Here is a 19,283-nt window from a genome sequence, read left to right on the forward strand (position 1 = left end):
ATACCCGACATAGAATGGTAGCCGGACAAAGGGCTGCTAGCTGTCTACTCGGCTTTCCTCTCCCCCGGGTTAAATACGTAAATTGTATCCTGGATTTTAAAACTTAAAATTCGCTTGACCTTGGCGAGCGAGAACGTAACAGATAGCACAGATTATCAACATGAAAGTTATAAGACCACCATTCTGACTTGACAATATTTGCAAGTACCGCAATAACAAGTTTTGGCGCTCCAGAAGTATGTGTACCAGTCTGTAGGGTAACTAATTTTGTTCGCCAATTTTACATCAAGTTGTGTAAACCCAGATAGCACAACTACGTTGGGCCAACGTTATAATCCGCTGACAACCGTTGTACGCGGTTTTACAACCATTTACCATGGTAAGGCCATGAATGGCCTTCAACGAAACACGCCATTATGCGAAGAAATGGGCGCGCGATTCGAATATAGCACCATGAGGTCGCCATTCATTTTGGCGGTACTCGTAATCGATATCCTGTTGCGAGGTTTTTGCCGTGGATGGGACAGTGAAATTGAACTATTAATGCTTTCATAGTAGAATGGCGATAGTAGAGATAGTTGTAACCGTGTAACTTAATCTCATGGTACCGGTACCCTAAGTCAGTAAGTGCGTTGTCAGGTCACGGTTCATAAGGGTGATACGGTACCATACCTGCATACCGGTAAACGTTACATATTTATCCCTGGACACCGTAGGTAGCCTACCGGTAACGAGATGAGGTACTTGGTCTTTTGGCATTTTTTGTTAAACTTTCTGAGGTTGCCATCTCTTATTTACCAGTATTCGTTATCGAGTACCGGTACCGCCGTACCGGTATTGGTCCTTCATCCCTGGATATGATTTTTTATATTTACTTTATTTGTCTAAGTGCAAATGCACATTTCCGCAGCCCAAATCCAACCCGTTGGACGACTTAATTCAGTAATCTGAATAGTTGTACATTTGTGAACCTTCTGTCTGGTGAATTTCAACAAATCTAAATACAGATCTCAATTGGCTGAAATCTAAAATATGTTTTAACAATTGCCACAATCAAACTGAAACTAAAATTTGATGTTTTTGGGTAAAAAATACCTCAAGAATTATTGTTTTTCCTTTTTGTTTTTGTACCGTAACACTTTAAATAAAATTTTGTTTCTAAGGTACGGGTATAACTTTTTACGCCACACATGCGAGATGCGACATGGCCCGCCAGTCTAGGTGCGCAAAATTTTTGCACGCGTTCCGAGAACTTTGCCCAACCCTGCTCTAGTTCATATTTTCAGCTTTGTTGAGAAATAAATTACTGATTTCTGAATAATATCTATTTTGTTTTAAAATTCAATAGAAATATATTGGGTATATATTAATATGATTTATTTTCAGTATGTATGCTATGTAAGCTTACCCAACCAACCTTAATTAAGTGTTATTATATTTTAAAGTGAATTGGAAAGTAGACCGCTAGCAAAAAAGATTCGGGCGACTGGGGGGAAGCCCATCTCTGTACAATGATTGCCAAATGTGCATGCAACTGTGCAATGCCCAGTGACTCTAAAAGCATGAAGTATTGTACGACACATCTTTCACAAATATTTGGCCATATTTTGTGTAATATTCATTTTCTTCCGGTTATTCTAAATAATTATTACCGATTAGATATTCTGTCAAGTGTCAATATTACCATTGTAAGTTTAATGATATATACCTGTATACCATTTTTATAATAGGCCCTATGACAATGGACTGGAAAATTCACCTGCTTCAATTCCCTCTTTCACGCAATCATACACTGTGTCATTTCAAGCATCTCAATGTTTCAATGCGGACAATGCCCAAAACAGGTGTTTTTGTTTTATAGTTTGATAGTAGCTCCTTGCATATCTGTGCCATAAAATATTGCACAATAGCTAGATATATTGGTTAAATAATTACCTAGTACAACATCATGTGGTTAATACCGTATTTTCCGGCGAATAAGTCGTTTTTCTAGACTCAAATTTTTGGCCTGATTTGGGGGGGGGGGGTCGTCATATTAGGCCAGTATGATCATTTTCATTTTTTTGTTACCTTATTATTGAATCCGGACAATAAAATACCTTCGACGATAGCATCCCTCACGTACTCATCAGGTTAGTTTAAATAAATCGACATTCTCGTGCTGTGAATCTGGAATTTCAATGCTGTGATTATCATATACAGATATATGGATTGAATATTACGCTACAAAAAAAGTCATTATAGGCTATTTTAACCAATGCGCAAACGCGGCGACCGCTCGAAAGGCATTGCATGGTAATTTAAGATTCCCGACGTTGATGCGATTTTACTACCCCGACTTATTGGCCGGTTATATGCAAAAACCCATTTTTTCAGGCTTAAAAACAGGCCTCGTCTTATTCCCCAGGTAGACTTATTCGCCGGAAAATACAGTAATTGATATTAATGAAAAATTTATATTCTGGTAATTAGTATAGGCCATTCGTTCATGTTTATCATCTGAAAGACAATCATGTACTATACATTGGGTAACACTAACTTGATTTTCAGAGATCAAGCCATGCTCCAATCCAGTCTATGGAAAAATTGTTGGGACAGGCGGTAGAAACTCTTATGCTACAAGCTACGGCATCTGCAACTTTCCACTGATTTTAGTGTGGACTCGGACATACCGGAATTGATGAAATTCATTGTCAATTCATTGTCTGATTACATTTTGATCCAGAATACATTCAAGGATGAAAAAATGGCTCGTAAGTTGAATATTTTTATTGGCTGATTATGGACACTTTACGGCGGTGGTTCCCAAACTTTTTTTTCCGCGACCCCAATTTTTGTAAAATCACAGACTACAGATACCTGCGACCCCACAACGAGAAAACAATAGAAATCAATTTATTCTATTCTGAATATTCTATTTAATCATTCTGATGAAAATAGACTGTAAGTTTGCGGGGCGTTGGTGTAACGTGATTGTACTTAACTGTTTAGTTCAGTGGTTCCCAACCTTTTTACCCCAGCGGGCAAGCAAAATTAATTTAAAAGAGTTCGCTGACCGGTAACACATGCCATCGTAATATGAAGACCACGATGTGAAAATCTCTGAGATTCAGAATATTTGTTTAGTTTTAGTACAATGTTAAAATATTGCAGATTACTCCATAATTAATTCGGAAGCTTAACAGAACAGGAAAGTAAATTAGGGGAAAATACCTTTGCTGGGTCTCATCTTATTAAGTGCCTTTTATTTTTTGTCGTTTTGTTTTTGACTGCATGAAGCGCTTCAAAATTATGTATGAAATACAATATGCCCCATATTTTCGCTTCGTGTTCAAGGAAGATTATTTAAATGTCTAAATACGATCCGATTGCAATATTAAAATTGTTCACTTTTATACGAATGCGATGTGGACAAAACACATATGTGTATATTTTAGAGTAGATACTCGCGATAATTAACATAGAGCTTTTGCAACGGATGGAAACCTTTTTATTAAATTTATTCTCATAATTGTGCTTATTTACTCATTCCAGATAAGATATTTGTCAAGTCTCGGAGGTTGCTCCAAGAAAGACGGGATTGGAGAATCATGAGCTCAGTTATAACAAATTTACTCGCCCGCTCTTTCAACTGTGCAGGATGCGGTGGATAAGGAGTGAGTGGGACGCCCTTAGTTTCTGCTATTAAAGGTATGTAATATGTTCATCATATTGTACCACCATCTTTCTCTACTCTCTTCTATTTTATAAGTATAAGATTATTTTGACTCCAAATCAGCTTAAGATAATTCAAAAGGGAAATGAACATAGAATAGAATATGACAATCTGGAGTGAAAACAAAACCTTAATTAAGATTAAAGCGTAAAGAATATAAGGTTTTGCCAAAAAGATGCCTATCGTGTTCATGAATTAAATTAAGTTACACACACACAACAACAACAACAACAGAGATATAATAAAATAAAAACAGGCGAGAAAATTTAGATAAGTTGGGTAGTAAACAAAATGTACTTGCCAGTTGCCACACCATTCATTTTTATCATTATGATTGTCAAATTGAACAATGATTTTGTAAACAACTGTGAACAGTAAAGAAATTGAATGTAGATTTTGTATACAAAAGTGAACAGTATAGAAAAATATTTATTAAGGAGATATCGCCAAGCTGATTATGGTTAGAATCAAGTGCCAAATTGCCAATCCAATGTTGCCAGAGTTTGGTGCATAATGGCGAACAGTGGTTTTCGAACTTATTTGTATCATCGCTCCCTTACAGTACTTTTTACATTATCAACCCCCCCCCCCCCCCCCTAGCACATCAGCAAATGATGAAGTTACAAATAAATTTATTGTAAATCAATTAAACAAATAGACTAATCATTGTGCATGATGTTTCTAATAAGATAGATGAATTTCAACAAGGAATATTTGAAGACATTTTAGTCAGATAAAATCTCAAATCATCATTATTCCCTCCAACAAATATTCGCCTCAAAACATTGTCTACGCCCCCCTTGCGGAATCAAGAATTTCTGTATTTCTCAATTATTATTGTCTTGTCAATGTAAGCTTCACTCACACATTTGCGACTGCAGAAACTTGGCTTAAGATTCCTACTCTGAAAATTTGTTGGGATGCAGTCATTCAGACTAGGCTTTGAACTCTGGTGCTGTAATTTGCTAATACTGCAATTTAACACAGAATTTTTATATTTTTCAGCTCTGGATGATCTGGCAACGAACTCCGATTATTTTATTGCATGTATACATATTTGTAAAATAAAGACATTTTGTTATCTTTTGTTTTTTATTATATAAATAATGTTAGATTAGTGGGAAATTTCTATGTAGTATAGATCCATACCCTGTCTGTACAACACATCGCCTAACTTGGCCCGACCATATGCCACGATTGTATTACAACGTGTCGCCTACGTGGGCCCGACCATATGTCTTGATTGTGTTACAACGTATCGCCCACATTGGACCGGCCATATTTCACGATTATGTTACAACGTATCGCCTACGTTGGCCAGACCGTTTGCCACGGTTGCATTACATCGAAAGGACCGACGTTGGCCCAGCGGCCAAATCTTCGCTGGAACATGGTTGTTCGCCATTATTGGGCCGGTGGTTCGAACAACGTTCGGCCATGGTTGTTCCGACGTAGTTGTGCTATCTGGGAAGGGACTGGAACCTATGGGAAGGGGCATATTCATTTGGCTATCACAGACAGTCGCCGAACTCGTAATGAAACTGAAATGAGGAAAATAGGAATATCAATATCATTTCTCTATTGTTTCATACGATGCCCCATACGATTTTTTAATTGCCAAGTTAGACCGCAATAGATAGTAGGCCCGATTGAGGGTCCATAATGCGTTCCAAGCTACAAAAAATTGCTGTAAATGATAGTTTTTTTTTTTTACATTTCTAGATTTTTTTTATATTTGCGATCTTCACCCTTTCTGGCTACGTCTCTGCGAGTGACAACTGAAATCTCATGAATTAAATAACCACAATCAGTTTCGGTATCGCCTGCCCTATTTATTACACTCAGAGGGTTTGGTATTGAATATTAATCTCAGAAGCGTACTCTGCGATGCCAACGCAGTAGTCTAACGATGACAAGAGCAAAGTGCGGCACACGGGTCAAATCCGGCTCGTTCGGTACTTTAATCGGCCCGCCTTATGCTACCACATCCAAACTAAAACCAAATTCTGATGTTTTAGCTAAAAATAGCTCAAGAAATTTGTTGACATTGCGATTAAATTTTAGTTTTGGCATGAGGCTTATTGTTTTCCACTTTTTCTTTTGAAATATTGTAAATATTGTGCTATCAATTGGGTTTCTACAAGACTAACTACTTATCCTTCTTCTATGCTTTTGCGTCGGTTGATCCGTATGCATATAATGCAAGGATGCTGTAGCAAGAGTGAAGATAACTATCCTGAGTAATTCAATAAATAGTCTTGCTGCACACTAACACAAATATATTTCTGTAAGACAGAAATATATTTGTGTTAGTGTGCAGCAAGACTATTTATCGAATAACTGTAGATATTGTTCAATGTAATTTTTTTACGTCACACCAACATGGCCCGCCAGTTTAGATGAGCAAATTTTTAGGCCCCTGGTTCAAAGACTTTGCCCATTCTTGGACTCTAACGCATTAGTTCCCAAACGTTTTGCTGAATTCCTCGTTTTCCTCTTTTAGAACTCTTCACTTCTCTCTCACTATCCATAAAACACTTTATATAGGCTTACCATACGTCCCGGTATAGCCGGGACAGTCTAGGTTTTATAGCATGTTTTTTCGCCTTCTCGGCGATAGACTTGAAGTCCCGGTTTTGCAGTATGAAAGTTATAAATATTATTTCTATTTATTACAAAATACGGCAGGCGATTTACCACTGATTTCCGTCTCACTTCACTAGTTCAGATAGAGAGTCCAATTGTTAGGTCATAGTTATATGATATGATGTGTGAACCATGCTATAATTTAACATTCAACTGTACTGTCAATGAATCATCAAAATGCCGAAAACAAAGTGCAAGTTTTCTAATGAGTTGAATGATTTCCATTAATAGAAGCAAGGACCAATAAAGGATATTTTAAAAGGATTTCCAGATAATTTTAATGCCCGTAATCCACTCACAATACTATGAGAAAATGTTTAATAAATTATTACGAAGCCCCTGGAATCGAACCAAGGTTAGCTTGTCCGATCCGCGACGTTTTTTTACTTCAGAAATGTTGTACGCCTAACCTCATACAGTCTTTAGGGCTGGGCAATTTCGAATACCTGATGATTTCAAAATCAAATTAAATACTTTTTCCAAATCCAATCCCAATCCCCAATTTTTAAAGATTTACTAATAGATTCAAAATGCCCAGTTCTAATCTTTCTTAGATAGTACTATGTGCGAGTCGCACTCACGCTTTTGTGAGTAGTTTGCAATGTGTATGGGTACTTCCGTAGTATGTGAACGAAGATGGCGACCACCGGAACGTAGTATATGTACCAAGTTAGGGTTAGGCCATAATTCGAGCTACAAATACTACAGGGGTCACTTGGCTAGTCCCGGAACTCGTAATAGAACTAAAATAAAGAATAATTGGAATAAAATTGTGGCTTAACCCTAACCTGGTACACATACTACGGTCCGATGTCCGCCATCTTGGTTCACATACTTCGGAATGTGTGCATAAACATCATAGTAATAATAAAAAAAATATATAGTAGGTGTCCAACAACAAATAGTAAGCAAAATTCCTCCCAAAGAATGAATAATTCCTTTCCGACTGCGAAACGCTTGTCTAATCCTTCGAACGTAAGGCCATAGCGCCGTTCGTAACTTATGCTCTCTTCCTCTCATATATATCTGACACGAAAATTAGTAAAATCGCAATTTTAAGGTAGCAACTATCTTGACTCATAAATTGTGATCGTGCATTATAAGGTGAGTTCCATGGTAGCGTTTACGTCACTTCCCCTTTCTATAAATTATTTCCTGAAATAAGAAAACCGTTCGTTTTACTTGGCAAACAAAGGTAACTAACTCATTATAAATTAGAATCAATTTGGTTTCACGTGAATTTTTTGCTGCACGCGACCGGTTACCACTTCATGTCGGGTATGGGATTAGTTAGTTATTGGTTTTCGGAAGCATGGACTTGATGGTGGAGGAAGCCGTAACCGACCAGCGGTTACGTGAACCACCCTACGACGGCGAGGAGTCCAGCAATCCTCTCGCACATAACCATCCCCGAAATAGTAAATATATTGGTACTCCTGAAGTATGCGTACCAAGATGGCGGGCACCGGAACGTAGTATGTGTACCAAATTAGGGTCCGGCCATAATTTTTAATCCATTTCTTCTTATTTTAGTTTTATTATGAGTTCGGGGACTAGCCAAGTGACTCCCGTAATATTGTACCTAAAATTATGGCCTAACCCTGACCTGGTACTTATACTACGTCCCGGTGTCCGCCATCTTTGTTCACATACTTCGGGAGTACCAACATAACTATATTGTGCAAGACTGGTTCCGCGAAATAATGGGACTGAAAAATTCCAGGAACGGTTCTGTTTTGTATCGAACTTACTAATAACAGCTTCCATCCGGAATCGAAAATTTGTGCACGAGGACTTTTAAAATAGCCCCGCGATTTCGCCATTTGTTAGATTAGCCGACTTTTTCAGTGGATAAAGGGTTTTCCTGTTGCGTAAAATATTCAATCAATAGCCGATGCAAGCATTTAAAATGTCTTACCAAATTGATTCAATTGTGTTCATCGTAGCTCGCCTGTGCGTAGACTTACGGTAAAATAAAAGCACTACTATTTAAAATACTACGGCAATCTGTGATTTAATTGTGTTCATCGTAGCTCGCCTTTGCGTAGACTTACAGCAAAATAAAAGCACTACTAACTGAAATACTACGAACATAAAATACGCGATAAACTGCCCGAATATAAATATATTGGATTCGGATTTTTGCGATTTTGAGATCTGTTAAAAGTTTGAGCTATTATTTTAGCACTGATTGCTACTTATGCTTATTCTTAAGATATCGTTGTTAGAAAAATCTCAAGGTCCTAAAAGTACTATTAGCAATTATGTAAAGTATTTAATCTATGGCAGATACGGCATATATATTTGAAATTTCTTGCTTTCTTATTTGAATTCTGTTCAATGTGACCTGCTGTTGCGTCGACCAATATATATAAGCATTGTAATTTCGAAATGTCGGGGTCATGAAATTGCGTCAGATTATATATTGTTTCGAATCGTGTTTCAAAATAAACGGTAAAATTTTCAAAGGAAACCCAACATAATGTGTGTATTTTTAGTATTTTACAGTATGAATATTTCGGTTGTAGAATCACTTCTTTATTATCTTCAGAATTTCTTTGCCGATGATTGTGATATAATAACTCGTTTTTTCCATCAAACTCACTATTCCGTGCGACAACCAAAAAGTAATTATCGTCGTCCTCGTGAAACAAGACATGCACATGAAAATTTAGATTTAGGGAAAAATAAATACCGATGTAAAGGTGTTTACGTGGGCTTACCATACGTCCCGGTTTAGTCGGGACATTCCCGATTTTAGCATGTTTGTCTGCCGTTTCGGCGTTAGACCCAAATGTCCTGGTTTTGCAGTATGACAGTCGTGAATAATTTTTCTATTTGATACAATTACAATTTTTTTTTTAACGGATGCAGCCAATTTACCATTGTTGCGTCTCACTTCACTAGTTCAGATAGAGAGAAAAATTGTTGTGTCATAGTTAGGCTTACCTGTTGCGTAAAATATTCAATCCATAGCCGATGCAAGCATTTAAAATGTCTTACCATATTGATTTAATTGTGTTCATCGTAGCTCGCCTGTGCGTAGACTTACGGTAAAATAAAAGCACTACTAACTAAAATACTACGGCAATCTGCGGACTTAAAATACGCGATAAACTGCCCGAATATAAATATATTGGATTCGGATTTTTGCGACTTTGAGATCTGTTAAAAGTTTGAGCTATTATTTTAGCACTGATTGCTACTTATGCTTATTCTTAAGATATCGTTGTTAGAAAAATCTCAAGGTCCTAAAAGTACTATTCGCAACTATGTAAAGTATTTAATCCATGGCCGATACGGCATATTTGAAATTTTATGCTCTATTATTTGAATTCTGTTCAATGTAACCTGCTGTTGCGTCGACTAATATATATAAGCATTGTAATTTCAAAATGTCGGGGTCAGGAAAATGTGTGGCAATGTGTCAGATTATATATTGTTTCGAATCGTATTTCAAAATAAACGGTAAAACTTTCAAAGGAAACCCAACATAATGTATTTTTAGTATTTTACAGTATGAATATTTTGGTTGTAGAATCACTTCTTTATTATCTTCAGAATTTCTTTGCCGATGATTGTGATATAATAACTGCTTTCACATCAAACTCACAATTCCGTGCGAGAACCAAAAAGTAATTATCGTGGTCCTCGTGAAACAAGACATGCACACGAAAATTTAGATTTAGGGAAAAATAAATACCGATGTAAAGGTGTTAACGTGGGCTTACCATACGTCCCGGTTTAGTCGGGACATTCCCGATTTTAGCATGTTTGTCTTCCGTTTCGGCGTTAGACCCAAATGTCCTGGTTTTGCAGTATGGCAGCCGTGAATAATTTTTCTATTTGATACAATTACAATTTTTTTTTAACGGATGCAGCCAGTATATATGAAGTATGAACCATACGTTAATTAAACAGCCAACTGTACTGTCATTAAATCTTCAAAATTCCGAAAAATAATTCAAGTTTTCAAATGAGTTGAACGATTTCCATTATTTGAAGCAAACATTTTAATGGGATATACAGCTAATTTTGATGCCCTTAATCTACTTTAACGGTATGACAAACTATTACCAAGCATTCGAAATGAAACCAAGGTTGGCTTGTCCAATCCGCGCCATCCCGTTTTTTTTCTTCAGATATATGGTAAGCCTCTGTTTAAGGCCTAAATAGCACGCCGCCATGACGAAAACAATCGGCGATTTTAACAAAATGTAATCGCACGCGCTATTAGCGACTTTTTCAGTCTTCCAAATAATGTCAGAAGAAATGGGGGTTCCGATCTCGCACCTGCGAGCGGCATATGAAATTTATTTTTTGGTGGGCGGGCACGTACATTGTACGCTTTTTAACTTTTTTTTAAGTTATGCCCGTCTCCCAGGTATCTCTGCATTTTGTTTTGTCTGTTTACTTTTCGTATTGATTATGCCAGAGAACCAAAATAAATGATTGATTGAAGCTATGCAAGCGTTTGTCACTTTAGGTAGGAGAATGGGACTTTTTAGCGGTCGCCGGGGACCTCTGTGAAGCTAGCAGCAAAACACGAAATTGTGACTGACAGAATCGCAGAAAATACCCACGCGTAAAATTAAATGTTCCCAATGATTTTTAAAAGAAAGTGTATATTTTGATTAGTTTTACAATAGCAAATAAAGCAAAACAATCATTAACTACACTACTCGTATTGTTAATATATAGTAAACAAGCTAAAGCGACTATTACAGTGCATAAAATTTTTTATACTATTTTGAGAGTTGTTTGAAATGACTGAATTTTCGTCGTTTAAGACGGTCGTTTCATGAAAACCTCCAATAAAGGCAGCATTGCAACACCATTGGTAAAAAGTAGAAACCTCAAAGATTCGATTTCATTATGTCAGAACAGTCTCAGCATGTTTTGACTTGGCCATAAATAATACTAAACATAGGGTATAATTTTCAATTTTATGCACAATGTATATACAACAAATTTAAAACTGATTTTGTATTTCAACTAAATTTACTGGATAGTTCATCAAAGAAGATATTTTTCTCTTTGTCACACAACAATAATGCACTTCATTAAACTTAGAATAAGTTGAAGAAAGTCTAAAATACCAAAAAAAAATTTACGCCCTCATGTGGATTCTTTAGCAAATTTCACAAAATTATCGTCTTTGAAAGAGCGATTTCTCAAAAACCGCCAATAAAGGCAGCACTACGACACATTCGGAGAAAAGCAGATACCCTATAGATTCGATATTAATATGTCAGAACAGTAGCAGCACGTTTTAACTTGGCCATATATGACACCAAACATAGCATATAATTTTCAATTTGATTAACTATGTAGATGTAACATATTTAAAAACGATTTGGTATTTCAACTAAATTTACTGTATAATTCATCAAATACTTTTCTCTCTTGGTCACACATCAAAACTGTACGTTCATTAAACTTGGAATAAGTGGCAAATCCTGAAATAACAAAAAAATGATTTTACGCCCTCTTGTGGAGTTTTTTCGGAATTTCAAAAAAATATCGTTTTTGAAAGGGCGATTTCTCAAAAACCGCCAATAAAGGCAGCACTACGACACATTCGGAGAAAAGCAGATACCTTATAGATTTCATTTCATTATGTCAGAACAGTAGCAGCGCGTTTTGACTTGGCCATATATAATACTAAACATAGCGTATAATTTTCAATTTTATTCACAATGTTTATACAACAAATTTAAAACTGATTTTGTATTTCAACTAAATTTACTGGATAGTTCATCAAAGAAGATATTTTTCTCTTTGTCACACAACAATAATGCACTTCATTAAACTTAGAATAAGTTGAGGAAAGTCTAAAATACCAAAAAAAAATTTACGCCCTCATGTGGATTCTTCAACAAATTTCACAAAATTATCGTTTTTGCAAGAGCGATTTCCCAAAAACCGCCAGAAAAGGCAGCACTACGACACATTCGGAGAAAAGCAGATACCTTATAGATTTGATTTCATTATGTCAGAACAGTAGCAGCACGTTTTGACTTGGCCAAATATAATACCAAACATAGCGTGTATTCAAAATTTTATAAACAATGCAGACGTAACATTTTTAAAAATGGTTTGGTTTTTCAACAAAATTTACTAGATAATTTATCAAACATCTTTTTCTCTTAGACATACATATATACTGTAGGTCCATGAAACTTGGAATGAGTTGCGGAAAGTATGAAATAACAAAAAATCATTCCCTCTTGTTGAGATTATTTTCAAATTTTCAAAAAGTTATGTTTTTGAAATAGCGATTTCTCAAAAACCGCCAATAAAGGCAGCACTACGAGACATTCGGAGAAAAGCAGATACCCTATAGATTTGATATTAATATGTCAGAACAGTAGCAGCACGTTTCAACTTGGCCATATATGACACCAAACATAGCATATAATTTTCAATTTAATTAACTATGTAGATGTAACATATTTAAAAACGGTTTGGTATTTCAACTAAATTTACTGTATAATTCATCAAATACTTTTCTCTCTTGGTCATACATCAAAACTGTACGTTCATTAAACTTGGAATAAGTGGCAAATCTTAAAATAACAAAAAAATGATTTTACGCCCTCTTGTGGATTTTTTTCGGAATTTCAAAAAAATATCGTTTTTGAAAGGGCGATTTCTCAAAAACCGCCAATAAAGGCAGCACTACGTCACATTCGGGGAAAAGCAGATACCTTATAGATTTGATTTCATTATGTCAGAACAGTAGCAGCACGTTTTGACTTGGCCAAATATAATACCAAACATAGCGTGTATTCGATATTTTATAAACAATGCAGACGTAACATATTTAAAAATGGTTTGGCTTTTCAACAAAATTTACTAGATAATTTATCAAACATCTTTTTCTCTTAGACATAAATATATACTAAACTACCATTAAACTTGGAATAAGTTTCGGAAAGTATGAAATAACAAAAATCATTTTACGCCCTCTTATTGATTATTTTAAAAAATTATCGTTTTTGAAAGAGCGATTTCTCAAAAACCGCCAATAAAGGCAGCACTACGACACATTCGGAGAAAAGCAGATACCCTATAGATTCGATTTTATTATGTCAGAACAGTAGCAGCACGTTTTAACATGGCCATATATGATACCAAACATAGCGTATAATTCTCAATTTTAATAACTATGTAGATGTAACATATTTAAAAACGGTTTGGTATTTCAACTAAATTTACTGTATAATTCATCAAATACTTTTCTCTCTTGGTCATACATCAAAACTGTACGTTCATTAAACTTGGAATAAGTGGCAAATCTTAAAATAACCAAAAAATGATTTTACGCCCTCTTGTGGATTTTTTTCGGAATTTCAAAAAAATATCGATTTTGAAAGGGCGATTTCTCAAAAACCGCCAATAAAGGCAGCACTACGTCACATTCGGAGAAAAGCAGATACCTTATAGATTTGATTCCATCATGTCAGAACAGTAGCAGCACGTTTTGACTTGGCCAAATATAATACCAAACATAGCGTGTATTCGATATTTTATAAACAATGCAGACGTAACATATTTAAAAATGGTTTGGCTTTTCAACAAAATTGACTAGATAATTCATCAAACATCTTTTTCTCTTAGACATACATATATACTAAACTTCCATTAAACTTGGAATAAGTTTCGGAAAGTATGAAATAACAAAAATCATTTTACGCCCTCTTGTTGATTATTTTCGAATTTTCAAAAAATTATCGTTTTTGAAAGAGCGATTTCTCAAAAACCGCCAATAAAGGCAGCACTACGACACATTCGGAGAAAAGCAGATACCCTATAGATTCGATTTTAATATGTCAGAACAGTAGCAGCACGTTTTAACATGGCCATATATGATACCAAACATAGCATATAATTCTCAATTTTGATAACTATGTAGATGTAACATATTTAAAAACGGTTTGGTATTTCAACTAAATTTACTGGATAATCCATCAAATACTTTTCTCTCTTGATCATACATCAAAACTGTACGTTCATTAAACTTGGAATAAGTGGCAAATCTTAAAATAACAAAAAAATGGTTTTACGCCCTCTTGTGGATTTTTTTGGAATTTAAAAAAAAGATCGTTTTTGAAATAGCGATTTCTCAAAAACCACCAATAAAGGCAAAAAGTTCGGTATTTCAAATGAATTCACCTATTCCATTATCTTACTTTTTCAAACACCGATACTGTGTGTTACTTATACTTAGAATAAGTTGTAAATTGTATAGAACAATAAAAAAATGTCTTACGCATTATACTTTTATTTATTTCCCAAACATACGCTTTTAGAGTGACGATTTCTTGAAAACCGCCAATAAAGGCAGCATTATGACACTTTGGCATCGAATAATCGAAGATACATTAAAGATTCGATTCCACTAAACCAGAACAGTAGCAGCACGATTTGATTTGGTCATATGTAACATCAAACATAGAGTAAATTCTTCAATTTTTGAATAATGCTAACGTTAAAAATTCATAAAGCTTTAAGCGTATTTTAAACGAATTTACTGAATACTTGTTCAAATATAATTTTTTCTCAGTCACACATCAATACTGGACAAGGTAAAAAAATAGATTTGATCAATTATCTAGCAAATTAAATTGAAATACAAACTTTTTAAATTCGTTACGTCCATTTTGATGTAAAATTTTGAAAACACGCTATGTTTGGTAATATATATGACCAAGTCAAAACGTGCTGTTACTGTTCTGGTATAGTAAAGTCGAATATGTAAGTTATATAATTTTCTCCATATGTGTCGTGGTTCTGCCTTCATTGGCAGTTTTCGATAAATCGCCACTCCAAAAACGATAATTTCCAAAATTTTGAAAATAATCCACAAGACGGGTAAAAAGATATTTCGATATTTTATACTTTCCGCAACTTATTTCAACTTTAATGAACGTACAATATTGATGTGTTAGAAAGACAAAGGAAGTTTGATAAATTATCTAGTAAATTTAGTTTAAATATAAAACTCTTTTTAAATATGTTATGTCTGCATTGTTTTTTGAAATTTTGAATACACGCTATGTTTGGTATTAAATATGGTCGAATCAAAACGAGCTGCTACTGTTCTGGTTTAGTCAAATCGAATCTTCAATGTATCTGCTGTTCTACTAAAGTGTCGAAATGCTTCTTTTATTGGCGGTTTTCAAGACATCGTCACTCCAAAAACGGCATGTTTGGGAAATAAAATAATCTTATATAGGGCGTAAGACATTTTTTCATTGTTTTATACAATTTGCAACTTATTCCAAGTTTGAGTGTGTTTGAAAAAGCAATAAAATGGAATATTACGTTATTAAGTGAATTTAATCGCCACTTCAAAAACGATAATTTTCGAAATTTTACAACATGTTCACGAGGGTGCGAAAATGTTTCATATAATTTTAAACTTTCTGAAACTTATTCTAAGTTTAATATACGTACAGTATTGATGTGTAACAAAGATAAAAATATATTTGATCAATTATCCAGTCACTTCAGCTGAAATACAAATTCATTTTAAATTTGTTACGTCGGTATTGTTCATAAAATTGAGAATACACGCTATGTTTGGCATTATATATGGCCAAGTCAAACATGCTGCTTCTGTTTGGTATGGTGAAATCGAATCTATAAGGTATCTTATTTCCTCCGAATGTGTCGCAGTGCTGCCTTTATTGGCAGTTTTCGAGAAATAGCCATTTTGTAAACGATAATTGGTTGAAATTTTGGAAAGAATCCACTAGAGGTCGTAAATGTTTTTTTGTTGTTTTATATTTTCCGCAACTTTTTCCAAGTTTAATGAACGTATAGTATATATATATGTCCAAGAGAAAATGATGTTTAATAAATTATCCAGGAAATTTATTTGAAATACCAAACAGTTTTTAAATATGTTACGTCTGCATTGTTTATAAAAGTTTGAATACACGCTATGTTTGGTATTATGTTATTATATATGGCCAAGTCAGAACGTGCTGCTACTGTTCTGACATAATGAAATCAAATCTATAAGGTATCTGCTTTACTCCGAATGTGTCATAGTGCTGCCTTTATTGGCGGTTTTTGAGAAATCGCCCTTTCAAAAACGATAATTTTTCGAAATTCCGAAAAGGATCCACAAGAAGGCGTCAAATCATTTTTTGGCATTTTAGGATTTGCACACTAATTCCAAGTTTAATGAACGTACAGTTTTGTTGTATAGCCAAGAGAGGAAAGTATTTGATGAATTTTTCAGTAAATTTAGTTGAAATACCAAACCGTTTTTAAATATGTTACATCTACATAGTTATTAAAATTGAGAATTATACGCTATGTTTAGTATTATATATGACCAAGTCAAAACGTGCTGCTACTGTTCTGACATAATGAAATCTAATCTATAAGGTATCTGCTTTTCTCCGAATGTGACATAGTGCTGCCTTTATTGGCGGTTTTTGAGAAATCGCCCTTTTAAAAACGATATTTTTTCAAAACTTCGAAAATAATCCACAAGGGGGCGTCAAATCATTTTTTGTTATTTTAGGATTCGCCGTCTCATTCCAAGTTTAATGAACGTACAGTTTTGATGTATGACCAAGAGAGAAAAGTGTTTGATAAATTATCCAGTAAATTTAGTTGAAATACCTAACCGTTTTTAAATATGTTACATCTACATAGTTGATAAAATTGAAAACTATACGCAATGTTTGGTATTATATATGGTCAAGTCAAAACGTGCTGCTACTGTTGTGACATAATAAAATTGAATCTATAAGGTATCTGCTTTTCTCCGAATGTGTCGTAGTGCTGCCTTTATTGGCGGTTTTCGAGAAATCGCCCTTTTAAAAACGATAATTTTTGGAAATTTTGAAAATAGTCCACTAGAGGGCCTAAAATGTTTTTTCAGTATTTTAGACTTTCCGAATTAATTCTTAGTTTTATAGTCGTACAGTATTAATTTGTGACAAAAAGAAAATATATTTTATCAATTATTCAGCAAATTTAGTTGAAATGCAAACTCTTTTGAAATTTGTTACGTCCATGTTGATGTAAAATTTTGTAAACACGCTATTTTTGTTATTATATATGGCCGAGTCAAAACGTGCTGCTACCGTTCTGGCATAGTGAGGTCGAATATATAATGTATCTGCTTCTATCCTATTTTGTCATGATGCTGCCTTTATTGGCGGTTTCAGAGAAATCGCCACTCCAAAAACAATAATTTTCGAAATTTTAAAATATGTTCACGAGTGTGCGAAAAATGTTTTTTATAATTTTATACTCTCTGAAACTTATTCTAAGTTTAATATACGTACAGTATTGATGTGTAACAAAGATAAAAATATATTTGATCAATTATCCAGCCACTTTAGCTGAAATACGAATTCATTTTAAATTTGTTACGTCGGTATTGTTTATAAAATTGAGAATACACGCTATGTTTGGTATTATATATGGCCAAGTCAAACATGCTACTACTGTTTTGGTATAGGGAAATCGAATCTATAAGGTAACTTATTTTCTCCGAATGTTTCGCAGTGCTGCCTTTATTGGCAGTTTTTGAGAAATAGCCATTTTGTAAACGTTAATTGGTTGAAATTTTGGAAAGAATCCACTAAAGGTCGTAAATATTTTTTTTGTTGTTTTGTACTTCTCGCAACGTATTTAAAGTCTAACCGACGTACAGCATTAATGTGTTACAGAGAGAAAATTATATTTGATCAATTATGTAGCAAATTTTGTTGAAATACAAACCCTTTCAAAATTTGTTTAGCCCACATTGTTTATAGAATTCAGAATACACGCTTTGTTTAGTATTAAATATGGCCAAATCAAAACGTGCTGCTACTGTTCTGGTTTGGTGAAATCGAATCTTTAACGTATTTGCTATTCTCCAAAAGTGTCGTATTGCTGCCTTTATTGGCCATTTTCCGAGAAATCGTCACTCCAAAAACGGCATGTTTGGGAAATTAAAAAAATTATATATAGGTTGTAAGACATTTTTCATTGTTTTATACAATTTGCATCTTATTCCAAGTTTAATTAACACACAGTATCGGTGTTTGGAAAAGTAAGAAAACGGAATATTACGATATTAGGTGAGTTTATTTGAAATACCAAACCTTTTTAAAATATGTGAACATCTACGCTATTCAAATAATTGAGATATACGCTATGTTTGGTATTATAAATGGCCAAGTCAAAACGTGCTGCTACTGTTATGGTATAGTGAAGTCGAATCTAAAAGGTATTTGCTTTTTTCCGAATGTGTCGTAGTGCTGCCTTTATTGGCGGTTTTCGAGAAATCGCCCTTTCAAAAACGATTATTTTTCGGAATTCTGAAAAGAACCCATTAAAGAAAGCGTAAAATGTTTTTTTTTATATTTTAAACTTTCCCAATTAATTCTTAGTTTAATAAACGTACAGTATTCATTTGTGACAAAGAGTAAAATATATTTGATCAATTTTCCAGCAGCTTCAGTTGAAATACAAATCCATCTTAAATTTGTTACGTCTACATTGTTTAAAAAATTGAGAATACACGCTATTTTGGTATTATATATAGCCAAGTCAAAACATGCTGTCACTGTTTTGTTATAGTGAAATCAAATCTATAGGGTATCTACGTTTCTCCGAATGTGTCGTAGTGCTGCCTTCATTGGCGGTTTTCGAGAAATCGCCCTTCCAAAATCAATAATTTTTCGAAATTTTGAAAAGAATCCACGAGAGGGCGTAAAATGTTTTTTTGGTATTTTATACTTTTCTTCTGCAACTCATTCTAAGTTTAATAGACGTACAGTATTAATGTGTGACGAAGAGAAAAATATATATTTTATCGATTGTTCAGCAAATTTAGTTGACATACAATTCCTTTTTAAATTTGTTTCGTCCACATTGTTCATAAAATTGAAGAGTATACGCT

General features: G+C 34.3%; 1 long non-coding RNA gene across 1 annotated transcript; it reads left to right on the forward strand.

The window, feature by feature from the left end:
* The first annotated feature begins 444 nt into the window (after positions 1-444).
* Positions 445-4,749, forward strand: LOC120333375 (uncharacterized). The gene is made up of 5 exons (XR_013476757.1): positions 445-740; positions 1,731-1,844; positions 2,551-2,753; positions 3,535-3,690; positions 4,721-4,749. It is a non-coding gene; the product is annotated as an uncharacterized LOC120333375 (long non-coding RNA).
* The last annotated feature ends 14,534 nt before the right edge of the window (positions 4,750-19,283 follow it).

This window comes from Styela clava, chromosome 6 (assembly GCF_964204865.1).
Source record: "Styela clava chromosome 6, kaStyClav1.hap1.2, whole genome shotgun sequence".
NCBI lineage: Eukaryota > Metazoa > Chordata > Ascidiacea > Stolidobranchia > Styelidae > Styela > Styela clava.